This window comes from Hippoglossus hippoglossus, chromosome 8, assembly GCF_009819705.1.
Source record: "Hippoglossus hippoglossus isolate fHipHip1 chromosome 8, fHipHip1.pri, whole genome shotgun sequence".
NCBI classification, from domain to species: domain Eukaryota; kingdom Metazoa; phylum Chordata; class Actinopteri; order Pleuronectiformes; family Pleuronectidae; genus Hippoglossus; species Hippoglossus hippoglossus.
In genome coordinates, this window is record NC_047158.1 from 4,923,493 (window position 1) to 4,938,160 (window position 14,668).

The 14,668-nt window shown below is 39.6% G+C and overlaps 1 protein-coding gene across 5 annotated transcripts in view; it reads right to left on the reverse strand.

Annotated features, from left to right (window-relative positions):
* The window catches only part of LOC117765858 (RNA binding protein fox-1 homolog 3-like), a 397,513-nt gene that overhangs the window by 342,568 nt on the left and 40,277 nt on the right, over nucleotides 1–14,668 (reverse strand). For all 5 annotated transcript variants that reach the window (XM_034592407.1, XM_034592409.1, XM_034592401.1 and 2 more), the window contains exon 2: nucleotides 12,007–12,133. The gene's annotated coding sequence lies outside the window, so the exon portion shown is untranslated. The remainder of the gene's footprint in view (nucleotides 1–12,006; nucleotides 12,134–14,668) is intronic.

Here is a 14,668-nt window from a genome sequence, read left to right on the forward strand (position 1 = left end):
CAGGATACTAATACATTTGGTCCAAAATACTGGGGGAAAAAAGTCCAAACATTCCAATATACAAATCTAAAGTCCAAACTAATTATCAAAAGTCCAAGATCAATCAAAAGACCATAACAAGAGTTCTAAACACTCGTGCTCTCCCCTGTTATATCTGTTGGGTTTTCGGCTACTGGTCGGATTAAACAAGTATTTTTAAAATGTCTTCATAGGCCTTGGAAAGTTGTGATGGGCATTTTCTCTATTTTCTGACATTTAAAAATCTCAATGATTCATGTATAATAATACAATTTGTAATAATAAATGAGAAAATACACTTAGAAGGTTTGTAGGGTCATAAAAATGTGAACTCAAACCATTTGGTAGCACTCTGCCTCTTCATACATATATTCAAAAATATTTTCCTGAGGACGTATTTCATTAAAACATTCGTGTTTCATAGCAGAGGGTCAAAAAACAATATTTACAAGGAAAGTTAGGGACAAGTAAAGCAACAACAGTCAAATCTAAATTTCACAAACTGTATATATTTTTACTTGGTGTATAACCTGCATGAATAAAGGGTACTGAGAAGAAGGAAGTTGGGTTTTAAATGGCCTCTTTTTTCATTCTGCTCCATTATAATAAAAGCTAGATTAAAGTCGGTGTATTGCACCTCGCCATGAGCAAATGAAAGCTTGTGATAAAAATGATGCTTCAAGCAGAGCTCCCCCATCATGAGGTGTGTTTGTGTTACTTCCTCTTTTTTAAATGAAGTGACATGCACACACAGATGCTCGTTTCCTCACATGGCTCGAAAACAAATGACATGATAGCTCCTCGACGAGGCCAGTTTGAGCAGCCATGTGGGTTTTTATGACAAAACAAGTGGGACGTGTAGAGCTTGATTTTAAACATCAATGACTTTAATTAGTGTCATTCCACAATCACCAATAATGGTGGTGAGACGCGCAGGGCCGTGCGCCTGTCAGCCACGCAGATCCGCGGCGAGGCAGGGGGCTCTTGACAAGATAAGACCTGAAATCAGCGAGCCTGAAGGAACACCACCTGAACAAGAGTGCTGATGAAAATGACTGTACTGTCGGCTCGCGCAGGAAACAACTGAAGAGCTGTTCACACGTCTTAGGGTGAAACAAGCCAACAAACGCAAGTCGCACTACACCGGATAATTCCCCATCACTTGTAGCGCTGAGGAAATGGAATTCTTCCCTTTGTATTTAAATGATGCGTTTAAATCGTTGGATCTCTGGCGGAGAATGAGAGAAGAAGAAAATAACTGGGTGTTTTACAGGGAAACAGGCGACTCCAAGCCTGTTTGAGGAGAAAACAACTCTGCCTCTCACGACAACAAATCCCATTGAAAGAGCAAAAACTGTGATTTGTTAGTCTCTAGGTTGCCTCTTAATAGTTTGCATGATTTACCTAGTTGTCATGAAAATACTGTTGCAGAGCTTTTGATCGTATACAATGATCCTCATCAGCAGATGGAGCTGAATGACGCAGGGAGAGATTCGAAGCCAAAAAAAGAGAGCCTTTAAGTGCTGAGACCAAAAATGAATTGAACATTTAAATTCCTCAACTGTGTCTGCTAATGAGAACCACATGATGTGAGCTTCATTCATTAATTCATTAATGAATTCATTTGTTTATTATCCCAGGTGGGGAAACTCAGCAGTCAGGTGCACATAATAACAGAAAACAACACAGTAAAGTGCAAAGCTAGAATTAGTACCCTGTGGTTGTATGCCTCCCTCGACCAGTGTGGGTTCAGTCTACATATATATATATCAGTTAATCTTTGAGTAAAACTGACAATGGGTCACAATTGGAGAATATTCCCTAAAGGCAGACTTGAGATATCATGTTATATAATAATAATAATAATAATAATGATGTGGAAATACAGATATGTTCATAAATAGTCTCTCAACTAATCTCTGCAGTCTGGTAGGTGAAATTACTCAAATTAAAATGCGAAGATAACAGGTTTATTGCACAAAGGAGAACAAAAGTAGTGTCTACTTTTATTGCACTTATAACAGGGTGATCTAAATATCTGGCCTGAAGGAAGGGATTCAAACTCACGGTGCAGCACAGCTACTAAATGGACCTTGAGGGCAGATTCTTCTATTGTTGAATTTCAATTCATTCCGTCTGGAACTTAAGTCAATTTGCTGAATATTTAAATGTAAAGTTTCATATTTGTTAAAAAGTAACTCCCATGACAGCTGGGCACTGTAGACTTTATCAAACATTACACAAACAAATTAAAAAGTTTATTTGTTTGGGACTATTTTCAGGGGCGGATTAATATATCTTGTCTAGTGAGTATAGCAGACAACAGAACAGTGTACGGGGGATTGAAAAAAGATGAAGTACAGTGAGTGTGTGTGTGTGTGTGTGTGTGTGGTAATGATGGAACTTGAACATGAGGCTCACTGATGATTTTTTAATTGTTTTTGGAAAATAAGGGAGCTTTTCGGCTCAGAGGAATGAGATGTATCAGGCTCTGGACACCTAGAAAATACTTGTTTGTATTCATTTGTTATTTATCATTCATTTCTGACTTTATGGGATTTGTTGACAATAAGAAAAATGCATTATATTATCGTCCTCATCCTTTAAAGAGATTCAGGGATTTGCTTCAATTCAAATGTCTGGATGACCTTGGTTGAAGCCCACTTTATAATGGCTGCTCTCTGGTGAGGTGCGATTCACTCAGTCAGGGCTGGGGGAGGGCAGAGTAGGCAGTACACAATATATACGTGTGTGTGTGTGTGTGTGTGTGTGTGTGTGTGTGTGTGTGTGTGTGTGTGTGTGTGTGTGTGTAGGGGGGTTTAAGTGTGGGCTGTGTTTTGAGCTTTGGCTGCCTTTGGAAACAGAAGATAGTGTTCTCACAATGCCTGGTTTCAATTTCCTCCATTCTGACAGCCCATTTCATTCAATGCAACTTTGAATGAAGGCGGCTGTTGTGCAGAGTCAACACTGTAAACATCAACACATCACGTTCAGATCAAATGTCGCCCGTAAAGCTGTGACCTCTAGCAAAAGCCAGCGCTCGCTACAAAAGGTGCCACGGTGTCTTACATTATCATTAACAACAATCACAACAAGGTGGCCGTAACATGATTTAAACACAACAGTGGCGAAGTCACGGCGAACGGTGTGAACGCGGCTGGCGAGAGAGATGAGGAAAACGCTCAAGCGCAGTGGTGACACTCATTGAATTACATGTTGACAGCTCTGTGTTAGTGAAGAGATGAAAGCAAAATGAGATTTTCAAAAGTGAATATGGGGAATGACGGTATTTCTTTCTCCACATTGTCAAACTTGACAGTGCTATTACCATCACTATAACATCCGGTGCTGGCATATGGTTTTCAGTTAACAGAAATCAGCTCCCTCGTTTGAATATTGATTGTATTTCAGGCAAGAGGACGACTTACAGCACCAAACATTTTAAAAGGAAGGTAATCAGACTGAAATTACAACCGTTTGAGGAAGGAAGGAGGGAGGAGACAAGTATGAATAAAAGTTGCAGATCAAAACCAACAATTTAATAAATAGAAGACATAGGCTGCTGTGTGTTTTAAAAAATGCATTGACAAGGAGATTCAAAGAGATTTCATTTGGAACCGGTTTAAAATATTCATCTTTGAGGGGGGAAAGAAAAAAGAGAAATGGATTTTCAGGGCAGAGAAAGATAAACGATAATTGCCAATTTGTTGTGAAATAAATACAAATATATTAAAAGTGCAAAAATATGCCAATAAAAGCTAACTTCTTAGAAGTAAGGCCAAATTTTAAAGATGGACCCCCTTGAGATGAGAGGCCTTATTTTGAAGGGGTCCTCTCCAATGTCAATAAAAAAATGTTGCCAACAAAAGATTAACATTTGCCATTCTTCATCTTTTTTTCTCTTTTAAAGCGTTGACAGGCAATGTAATTAATAAATTAATTCATGCGTGACATTATCATATATGCAGCATTGATTTACAACAGCCTCATAAAGTATAAGAGAAGGTCCCATTATCGAAAGTATTTACTGACATTTCATAATATTTAATAATTTAGTTCTCATTTATTTGAGCATAATATATCAAGCAGAGAAGTAGTGTTTAGCCATGACCAAAAAAATGGGAGCTTTTGTACTATTTATCTGGCTAAATAAATTGTTAAAGATTCATAGGAAGCAAATGAAATTAAAAAGAAGACAAATATATTGTTTCAATCTATAAACCTAACGAGGAATCAAGGTCTCCAGGTAGCTTAATAGCAGAATAATGATTAAACAATATAGGGAAAATGAAAAAAAACCCTATCAGAAAATAAATGAGCTTAATGTTCCTTACAATGGATTAATCTCCTAAACCTAAATGAAAACCAAGGGAAGAGTACTTCATCATGAAAGTATGGCGAGAATAGCAAAGAAAAAGAAAACTTAACTTTTCTATAACTTACATTAAAAACGTATTATGCTTGTGAACTAGGGGTGAAGAAGAAAAAAAATCTCATTCTCAAGACAAAAAGACCAAGTAATCACATTATTCCAAGATTGTGTGTGGTGATATATTATCTCCTCATTAAACATTTGTGTTGGATCTCTGCTCGTCTTCGTTAGCTCACTCCTCTCTCTTGCACTGGGAATTGTCTCCAGATTTAGTTTGAGCCTCCGTCGAGCCCGGAATGACAGTTCAAGAGCGAATGTGTCGGTGCATTCAGTTTGACATTTCTCTCCTTGGCTCCTGAAAACCATGCACACGGCACCGACTTCGATGTTTAGTATCGCCAAAAAACCTTCTGACAAACATCAACCCACTCAGCCAATGAAAGTACAGCAGAACACCCAGCCTTCACTGTCATGCGCCGGAGAAATCAGCATACTGAGCTTCTCCTGTGCTGTGTTCATCACTCCAGAAAACAGGTAGGAGACGACTGAAAGACAGTCAGTGTGTACGATTCCACACCATCAACCATGCGCGTCCCTTTTTTTTTATTATTAGTTTTCCCAAGGCTTTTTTTTGTCTCTTCCTCACATCTGCCAGTGTTGTTATGCGGCTGCGGGTTCAAGTAATGCTCATTAAAATGTAACAGAGGACAATTCAATTGAATTTCTTCTCTTACATGTTGTTTAACTGGATGATTCCTTTTTCTATCCCGTTTGCAGATCTAGGTGCTACATTCACCTACCTGCGGCAATTGCTGAATATATATTGATTCCCAAGGGAAATCACTGAAGTGTACAGTTTCTAAAATGTACTGTACGTGACCAAAAGGTATATGGACATCCAACCTCATGATTAAGGTCCAGTGAGGATGATTATGCAGGACGCAGCGTTACCCTTTATGAAGCCATACAATGAAGAGGTGTTGAATGGTTGTCTTGCATGTTAAGCCTAGTTAATGTTCAGCCATCCCTGTCCTACGTCATTTCACTGGGGTGGAGCTTCATTTCTGCTGGTCGCGCCTCTCACAATTTTTCTTACTTGTTGTATCTAGTGCAACATGGATTTAGCTGCAGGCAAAAGTCGGCGAACAGGTCAGTTTCTACAGACATTTCTATGAGCCGTCATTAAGGGAGCATAGAGATTCCCAAATGGCTCGTAGAGGCAGATCTGTTGAGATTCTGCAGGAAACCATGGAAAAACCTCCACGAGTGGTTTCTCAAGGCAGTAAAGTACAGACAAGCCTGATGCATGTGCTCCTGAAGGAAACAAGCCGGTCCTAAAACGGTTCTGTTTGCGTTTCTTCTTCTTTTCCTTTATCCAGCAGTGGTGTTGTATTTTCTCAATGGCGACACCTATCATTCAGCAGAAGACTGCACGGAGTATAAAAGGGAAGGGCATTAAGTTGACGTCAAAGCCGGCACGTGCAATAACCAATCCTCCACAGGCATGAGTAGGACCAGAGTTTGAGTCCTCTTCCAGATCCAGGGTTTTGCTCCATTGTCAAATTAAGCTTTTTGTCGCATTGTCTTTGAAACAAAAAAGGGTCATCCCAAGACTGTTGCCACAAATTTGGAAGCATGCTATTCTCTAAAATATCTTTGTATGGGGTTCCAATAGGGATCTATTGACAGGAAGTAAGGGGGCCGAAGACAAAAGTATATGGACAGTGCTGTCGTGTATTTGTGGTCATACAAACATATTCAGGTGCTTGAATCTCTTTTAAACAACACATGTCCCTGAAAATGACTCAACATGTCATGAAAGGTCAAACTTCTGGCTTTGCTTGACCATCTGTAAAGTTTGCTCAATGTGTTGTTCAATTTGAGCATCACATCATTATACAGGAAACATGAGATGATCCCAGCCCTGTTCTGGCACTCCTTATTGCAGTCGCTTCAAGCTGCCAACATTTAATTCAACCCATGTTTATTTAATATATGCAACAGCTAATGCCAACCGTGGTGGAAACCGTCCATCAGGCCACAATAATTAAACGGTGAATTTGAGTTTCCCTTCTTAAGATCTAGCCTTGTTGATTTCAAATCATTGAGAAGAGAAAGAGCCTGGAAAGATATTTGTCTCTAAGCACTTGCAGCCCGGCAAGCACTGGTCAACATTGCTGCGAGCACAGTCATACAGTGCACTTGGAAGGAGGCGGTAAACAAATTGCCTACATTAGTACTAGGATATCCACCACAAATTGCTGCTGAGCCCATTATCTGATCAGATTTGACCACACATTCTTCAGTCCATCCAGCTGACAAAGACAGGACAAATGGGTAATGTGCCACGCGGGGCTGACCTCAGACTGGGAGAGCGGTTTCCGGCACTCAGGGGCTCTTCTTTCCTCCCACTTTGGAGTTCTTAAGTCAGGGCCACAGCAGAGACTTCATGAATGAGCCTTAATGTGACAGAGAAATTGGGGATCACTTTCTCTGTCTGGCTCTGCCAACAGCCTGATGATATCGACGACTAGATGGCGTGAACGCGGGAGACTCCAAAGAGCGGATTAGAGAAGGGAGATAAGGCTATCCACTGTAATTAAGCCCTATCTCTGTACAGCCACTGAAGAAAATAAATCACCCTTCAGAGCCTGCCAGTGTTGGAATGCATGAACAATTATTCAATAATTAATCGTTATACATGCAGGCTCCAAACACTAATAGGACATATTTTAACTACAGCATTATAGCACTGTTAAATTAAATTAAGTCTGAATGCATTTAAGATCAATGTAATAGATCACCTATTCAACCTCTTTTAATCACTCTAATGTAATTGTATTAGCTCTGTTATCAAGCTTTTTATGATGTACCCTATGTTAATTTCCCATTCCCGTGATGTATAATTGGGAATGGAGATATATAAGGTGCGGCACAAGATATACTATTGGAAAAATTAAGCAGGACCCTAGAGCAAGGTGCCAGTCATACTGGCGATAGAGTCCCGGTGCTGTAAGGGGCCGTGCAAAACACACTGATGAGGTCAAATATGGCCTTACGAGGTATTAAAGGTTTACAGAGTGTTATCAAATCTGCAAAGCACTGCGGCTGCCTAACAACCAATTCTGAATTTACAGTATCACACATATGGTCTGACCTAAGGCTGTAGTAAACCAAAGAAAAGATTGGTCGACTAAAATGCTATTTTATCTTCAACCCATTGATTGGCCACAGTGCATGAAATGCACGCTACATAATGATATGAATGTACATTCATTATAAAGAAATACAAAAATGTAGTATTTGCAGCAGATTAAGAAATTATTACACAAACATGGAAAAAGTCCAAATCACGTGTTCACACTCAAACCTTCAAGCGTTGACGGAGTATCTTAACGCTAGCGAAGTAGCCAATTGTTTTTAGATGATGCAATGTTTTTGTTGAGCTTCAATATGCAACTAATACTGTCAAAAATGTACACTTAAGGTTCTGGTAACACAATCCGAATAAATCGAGCAACCAATCAGTCGGTCAAACAGGAGACTACAGCCTTGGTATCTATTGGACTATTTATACTAGAAACTACAATTCCCTTTGTTGGGAAGGGGATGATGCGTTTTATATTTTAGCAGAAGATACTGAACAGACAGATATGAGTTTCGATTAATGTGAACCCCGTGTCACATGTTCCTTCACATGTGAGTATATTTAACAATACTCGTAAAACTTTTCCTAAGGATAATTTAATCTGTTTTCATTGATACATACGGAGCTGAAAAGATTTGTTGACTCCATTTTGACAATCAATTAATCATCAAGTCAGTTTTCAAGCATTTCCACACAGTTGTTACTGAAGGGTTTGCTGCTTGTCTTTGCCTTAAGTGACATTAAATAATTTATTATGTTGTGTTGATGAGACAATCTGACTGAGTCACCTTTAGATTAGATTAATTGTAATGGATAATTCTCACTATTTTCTGACATGTCATAGCTTAAATCTTTAATTGATTAATCGAGGAAATGATGGGTAGATTCATCAATAAGGAAAATAATTAGTGCAGTTAGTTGCAGCTCTAGATAAATTGTTGTAATTAATTATAAACCCTACCCCATTAGCTTCTAGACATTTTGGGGTATATAAACTAATGACAGTACCATCGCTGTTTATTTATGAAAAAAACGAAATGTTTGATTTGATATAAGAGACATTGAAATTGTCAATATCACAGTATCACATCATTGTACATCTGTCTGATGGATACTCAACGCGTCTGCACACTGTCTACAGCTCTCATCACAACAAGAGAAGAAAGCAAAGGGTTATGAAACCTATTCTAATTCATAAAAATGTTGTTTTCTTTATTTTCACCAATTTTCCTCCTAAAATCATCATTACCTCAAGCTGTGAGGCATCAACCAACCAAAAACCTAACAACATCTTTGTCAATGCAGGTCAATTATCTTTTTAGATAAAATGCCTCTGTACAGAAAGCAGAGCCATATTTCAAGTATTGACAAATGTGTATTTTTTTAGTTTCAACAATCTCCATCTTCTACAGCAAAGCAACTGCACTGGCAGCGTACTGTATTTCTACAGTACAGCTTGTTCTGCTTTTTGCTTGATAGCAGCTTGGTTCGAGCTCTTCCAGGTCCACATTAGGCAGTCAGATGTAAAAGGATATTACACATGAATAAAACAGAAGTTCTCTTTGAAACGATGTGACATTTCCATATCAACTGGAATGAAAACACTGTGGTACCCTTGATCTGTTTATGTGAGACTGAGCCAAGCAGCGAGATACTGTGATGTTTGATGTTCTGCTGAGGGTTTGAGCCGGTCAGCCAGCTGGTGGTTAGACGGACAAACGTCTGAAATCCCCCTAAACACTGTGGTCAACAGCACGCACAGACAACGCACACGGGCAAATGAGACGCCGACAGAATGAGACACAAACTGACCCGATGTGTGACAGATCATGAGCGCATCAGTTCTAACTGTGAGGAGGGTTTTAATATGAGCCATATTTAGCCACAAAAATACAGGAAAATAAACATGGCTAGTCTAAGATCCATCCATCCATCATCAATACAGTTTATTCTTTGAGGGCCGCAGGGTGGAGGGAACCAACCCCAGCTGACATCACATGGTACACCCTGAACAGGTTGCCTCAAAGATTAGAAAACTTTAAATACAAAATTTTGGTCAGTGTTTGGGCATCAAATCCCAGATTCTGCTCTAAATTGGAATCATGTTTTTATCGTTTTATTAGAATAAAAGCGGAACTAAAATAATGATATGAGTCTTGTAAAATGAAGCTGTTATTTATCGATGCAGAACCTTAAGACAGCAAACTGGAGCATGGGATCAAACTGAATTTAAAATTAATTCTTGCCAGGAAATATACAGTATATGTATACATATATGTGTTTGTAGTCGGAGTGGCTGTACAAGTCCTTTCTTCCTTTCCTTTGATGTAGACACAGAGGAGTACATCATGCTACAGCTGTCGGACTGTGCATTCACGATTAGCATGTGTATTTGGTATGTGCAGAAATCTGATGGATAAATAAGGATGGATAATGTGACAGCGCTCACATTCGTTTCCACCTTCTTCCTCGTTTCCGTTCTGAAAGCTCATTGATTGTTATTCAGCCGGTTGCCAGGTGCAATACCAATTACCTTAAAATGGATCACCTGCGTGTGCCCGCACCGGACAAACATTTTGTCTTCCGTAAATAAAGTGTCTTGTCATTAAGTGTGACCCTCCTCTGTCATCATTAGTCAACGTAATGAGGATAATGCACCGATTTTTTTTTTTTTTTTTTTTCCCCGGAGCGCAGTGGAAACTTGAGAGTTTAAAGAGTGGTCAACTGCCATCAACAAATCTGATTCAAGAAAGACAAATAGGAAATGCTTGCTAAGCTCCCACCTTATATGGAGCAAACGCAACACTGAGTACCGAGCTAACCTGAACAACAAAGAAGCAGTGCTAATGTTAGCAAACCAGGCTAATAGGTTAAGTGTCCAAGTGGAATACAAATCTTTAAACACGATGGGACAGGCAGAATAAATCCAATTGGTCGATGCTAAGTGAGAAATAATTTTGGAGAAATAAAAAATGCTACACATAAAATGGACTCTAAATAAAGATGGACGACGCGTCTCCGCTGCCTCCCACTATTGAGAAATGAAACTAAAATATACAAATGCGGAGATAATTTTGTGCCGATAATGTCGTTTGGAGCCAGAGTCTGCACAGTAGTTGGTCGAGGGATGGAGCCGTGGTCTAGAGGCCCAGCCGATACATGAGCTCGAACAATTGCAAATCAGTCTTGGCTGTCAATCATGATATCCCAAATGTTAACATCATCAAATACCTGATTCAAACCAAAATTACATGAGAAAAACCACTTGGACATGGAGTACATCAGTCTGATAAGAACTGCCTAAAATGACAAACCATCTTGGGAAAAATGTGTTCGACGTGTACCATCCACTAACATGGAGGAGGCAGGATTTACTACTTATACTGCAGCCAGCCACCAGGGGACAATGAATATGCTTTGGTTTGACATTTGTGGAGAAGTCCTGTCGTCTGTCTTCATATTTAGTATGTGGAATATACATGTACAGGATAACATTCTCAGTCAATAACACACAACAGCATGGGTTTTAGGCTGCTAGTATTCAGTCAACAGTTGGCATTGAACAACTGAATTTGATTGGCTTGAGGCTTTGATGCCATTTCAATTTACATGTCCAAAATTACAAATTAAAAAAGAATAATTAGGTGCATTGTTTTTATATTCTCCCACAAAATGTCCCAGGACTTCAGCTCATGCATCAAATAGTCTTTCTTTGTTCCTGAGATTTGACAGAAAAGGTTGAAGCTTTCAAAGGTAAAAGTGTTAAGTTTGAAAACACTGAACGATTTAACCATTTACTTCCGTCCATACACCACTCTCAACCTTCTTTTTTTTTTACTTTTCACCTTCTCTCCACCTCACCCCGAGGCAGTCGCTGGTTTAGGTAGAAAGCAGGACAGAGAAGCATTTTGCCAGGAGCATAGAATCACTAGATATAAGTCAGGGGCTGCTCCACACCTCCGGAGAATGACAAGCACAAGGAAACAAAGACGGCGTGATGGTTTGACTGACAGCCTTTTATGTCTTTTTACTACAAGGTCAGATGTACCCCTGAAAGAAAATAGATGTGAGTGATCCTGAATTTCTTAAAGAACGCCCTTCATGTAGGATTCAACACTGTGTGTTTTGGTAAAATGAAGATTATGAATAATGAGTGGCAGCGGGAGAGGACTCCTCTAAAGTTTCGACTTAAAAGAAAAAAGAGGAAGCCAAACAGCGGAGTAGAATTATCTAAATATAATTGTGGGACTGCTGGCATGTCAACTTCAACCTTGTCTCATGAATTCCATTAGGAAGGAACGTTCTCTGAGGTTAATTTAGTTATATTATCAAGAGAATTAAGGCAATTACCAACAAATGACAAAAAGGGCCATTCAGAACCAATTGTGAGGATAACTGACCGTGCTATGTCCTCTCAGCAGGTGGTTATTCATAATACAGAAGGTGATTCATGTGAATTATTTCCTACCTGTCATTCACTTTACTCTGCCGCCTCAGTCTGTCCAAGTAATTGTAGTCCTGTAGATCTCACTCTGGCACCTAAGGCAGGAGTCTTGGCTGACCTTCCTGGGCGCTTCCTTCTTTCAAGCAATTATCTGTGGACGTTTTGGGGAGAGAAAGAACGTAAATATTCCAGAGGGAGTGACAAAACACATACAAAAAGCTTGGGAGGAAACACATGAAGCAAAAACATGGTCGCTTAAAAGTCACTGTTTTCAAGTGCGATCACGGCTCCGAAGAAAAGTTCTGCTGTCAGTCGTGGTTTAGGAAAGGGTCAGGAAAATGAAAGGAAAAAAATAAATCACAAAGGATCAAACAGCAGCCGAATATGTTTGGTGCTACCTTTCACACCCTGTTTCTACCTGATAAAATTGTGCAGTACCTCTGGCATTACATGTGCCGTTATCCCCTGGCCCCTAAGAAGCAAACAAATATATCATAATCTGTTTTCAAATGATGTGCTACAGCGCTACGCTTTGGTATTTTTCCACATATGCTTATTCAATATCCCGGCGATAAAAACCAGCAGGACCTCAATTTGCCTTCAACCGTTTAATCTCCAAAAGGAAAACACTTCCACACAAAGCCGCGGTCATTTGGCGCCAACCAAAGTGTTGGTAAAACGAGTTTCCGTGGAGACTAATACGCTCGCACCTAAAGACACAAAGAGTGGCATTTTGGAACGTGCAGAGCAAACTGTGCAGCACAAAGATAACAGGCTTAGAGAAAGAGACATAATGTCAACACACTCGCACCACAGAGGGCTCAACCTGTAATCAACATGTACAGTAGCTGCAAAAGGTGGTAGACATTATTCTAGGTGGATGTCAAATACAAATTAAGAGCACTGTGAATCAAAACGTTAAACTCTGACACAACATCTGAATATGGCAACTTCAAAAGCTGGATTTAGGCACCACACATTAGCTCTAAATGGTATTATTGCGAACCAAAGAACGAGCTCTGAAGGCTGTTTACTTGTACCGTCAACGCATTAACAAATCATCCCATACAAAATAAAACATATAGGCTTCAAGTGGATACAGTATAAGGTCATGCTTTATGGTGCGTCTTGCATCGTTTTTCTTATGCAAGATAAATATACCACATATAAGAATGGTTATGTCTGTATTGATCTAGAAAAACACAACCTTGATCATATAGAACCTCATCTTCTGTTTAAATCAGTTTTTCGTATTAATGCTAAAGAAAAATATTATTATATCTTTTAAACGTGAAAAAAAAAAAAAAGTATAATAAATAAAGTAGAAAAGGTGTCGGTGAGCTTCACATTCCAAACAAGCATCCACTGCTGTGAATATGTAGCTGTACAGTCTTTGAAATGTATTATGACCTCTAGGTGTTTACTGTAAACTAAGATGAGCAGCGTCTTACTGACGCAGGGAAAGTTTTTCATACGTGGTACCAAACAATTATGAGCTGTAAACATGAGCAGATTTCATCCTTACAGTCGGACGATACTGTCTGATGATGCAGGGAGTCCAATGCAGATGCAAAAGATCTCACGACTAAGCTGAAAATTAGTTTGAACAGATCCACACCTTCTAATCATTTGTATTATTTCGTATTGCTTATTTGAATAGTATTATTAAATATGATAACCTCATGTGGGTTGTACTCAAGGAGTTCATAGTTTGCTTCCCATAGAAACAAAGTGTTCTATGCAGGTAAAGAAAGGTGATTCGGATTCTGATGAATCTTGCACGCCTGCCTATAAAACAGATATAAAGCCATAAAGTGCTGCTTAGAGGTGACCTTTATTTTGAAGAGCGGCCGTGTGACATGCTGTGAATTAGCCCACATCAATGCTTGAGAAATTTATGCCTTCGTGCGGCCTGACCTCTAAGTCAACAGTATGTCAGGAACAACTGGAACGATTTTAAGTAAAACAGACACTGCACACACAGCAATAAATGTATGACAATGCACGCTCGCGAGCAAACCTCTGATGTCAGTCTGCTAAGCGAGCCACTGCGGCCACTGTCATTGGTTACAAGGTGAGACACCCATGTGCACCCGGGAAAACGTATTGATGTGATCGAGTTGGGATTTTTGCTTATCACCACAATATCAAGTCACCTTGCCCTTTTATTTTTTTTTTCTAATCAAAAGTCAACAACGCTGCTATCTAACCCTGATACGGAGCCAATTAAATCCTTGTCTCAATCTATGGCGATGCGGAGCGCGTCCTAATTTGTTGTCGATTCAACCTTTAATTCCTCCTTGTCTTGTGTCCTGGCTCCCGGGCTTGCTCAATTAAATGTTTGGATTCTTTTGATTGTGCGATCAGAGGAATTAGCCGCAGATCAAGTAAATAAAGTCATAAGATCAAACTATAATGATGCGGGCGGGTTCGCGGGTCCACGTGGACTTTTGATTTTGTACCCCGAGCCTCTGTTTTATCGCAGGGTTGAGGGAGAGGGTGAAGCTATTGACACACACTGAGGTACGGCTAAGCCACTTCACATCCCAATCGATCACAGGTCCACTCCACTACAAGTGGCATTCCCCTTATAAACTTAAGATATCCTGTCCGCTCTGACTTTCAGGATCCAGACACCGGGTTGGACTTTGGTTCTTCCATGTCTTCAGCGTCTGAATCACTTCTG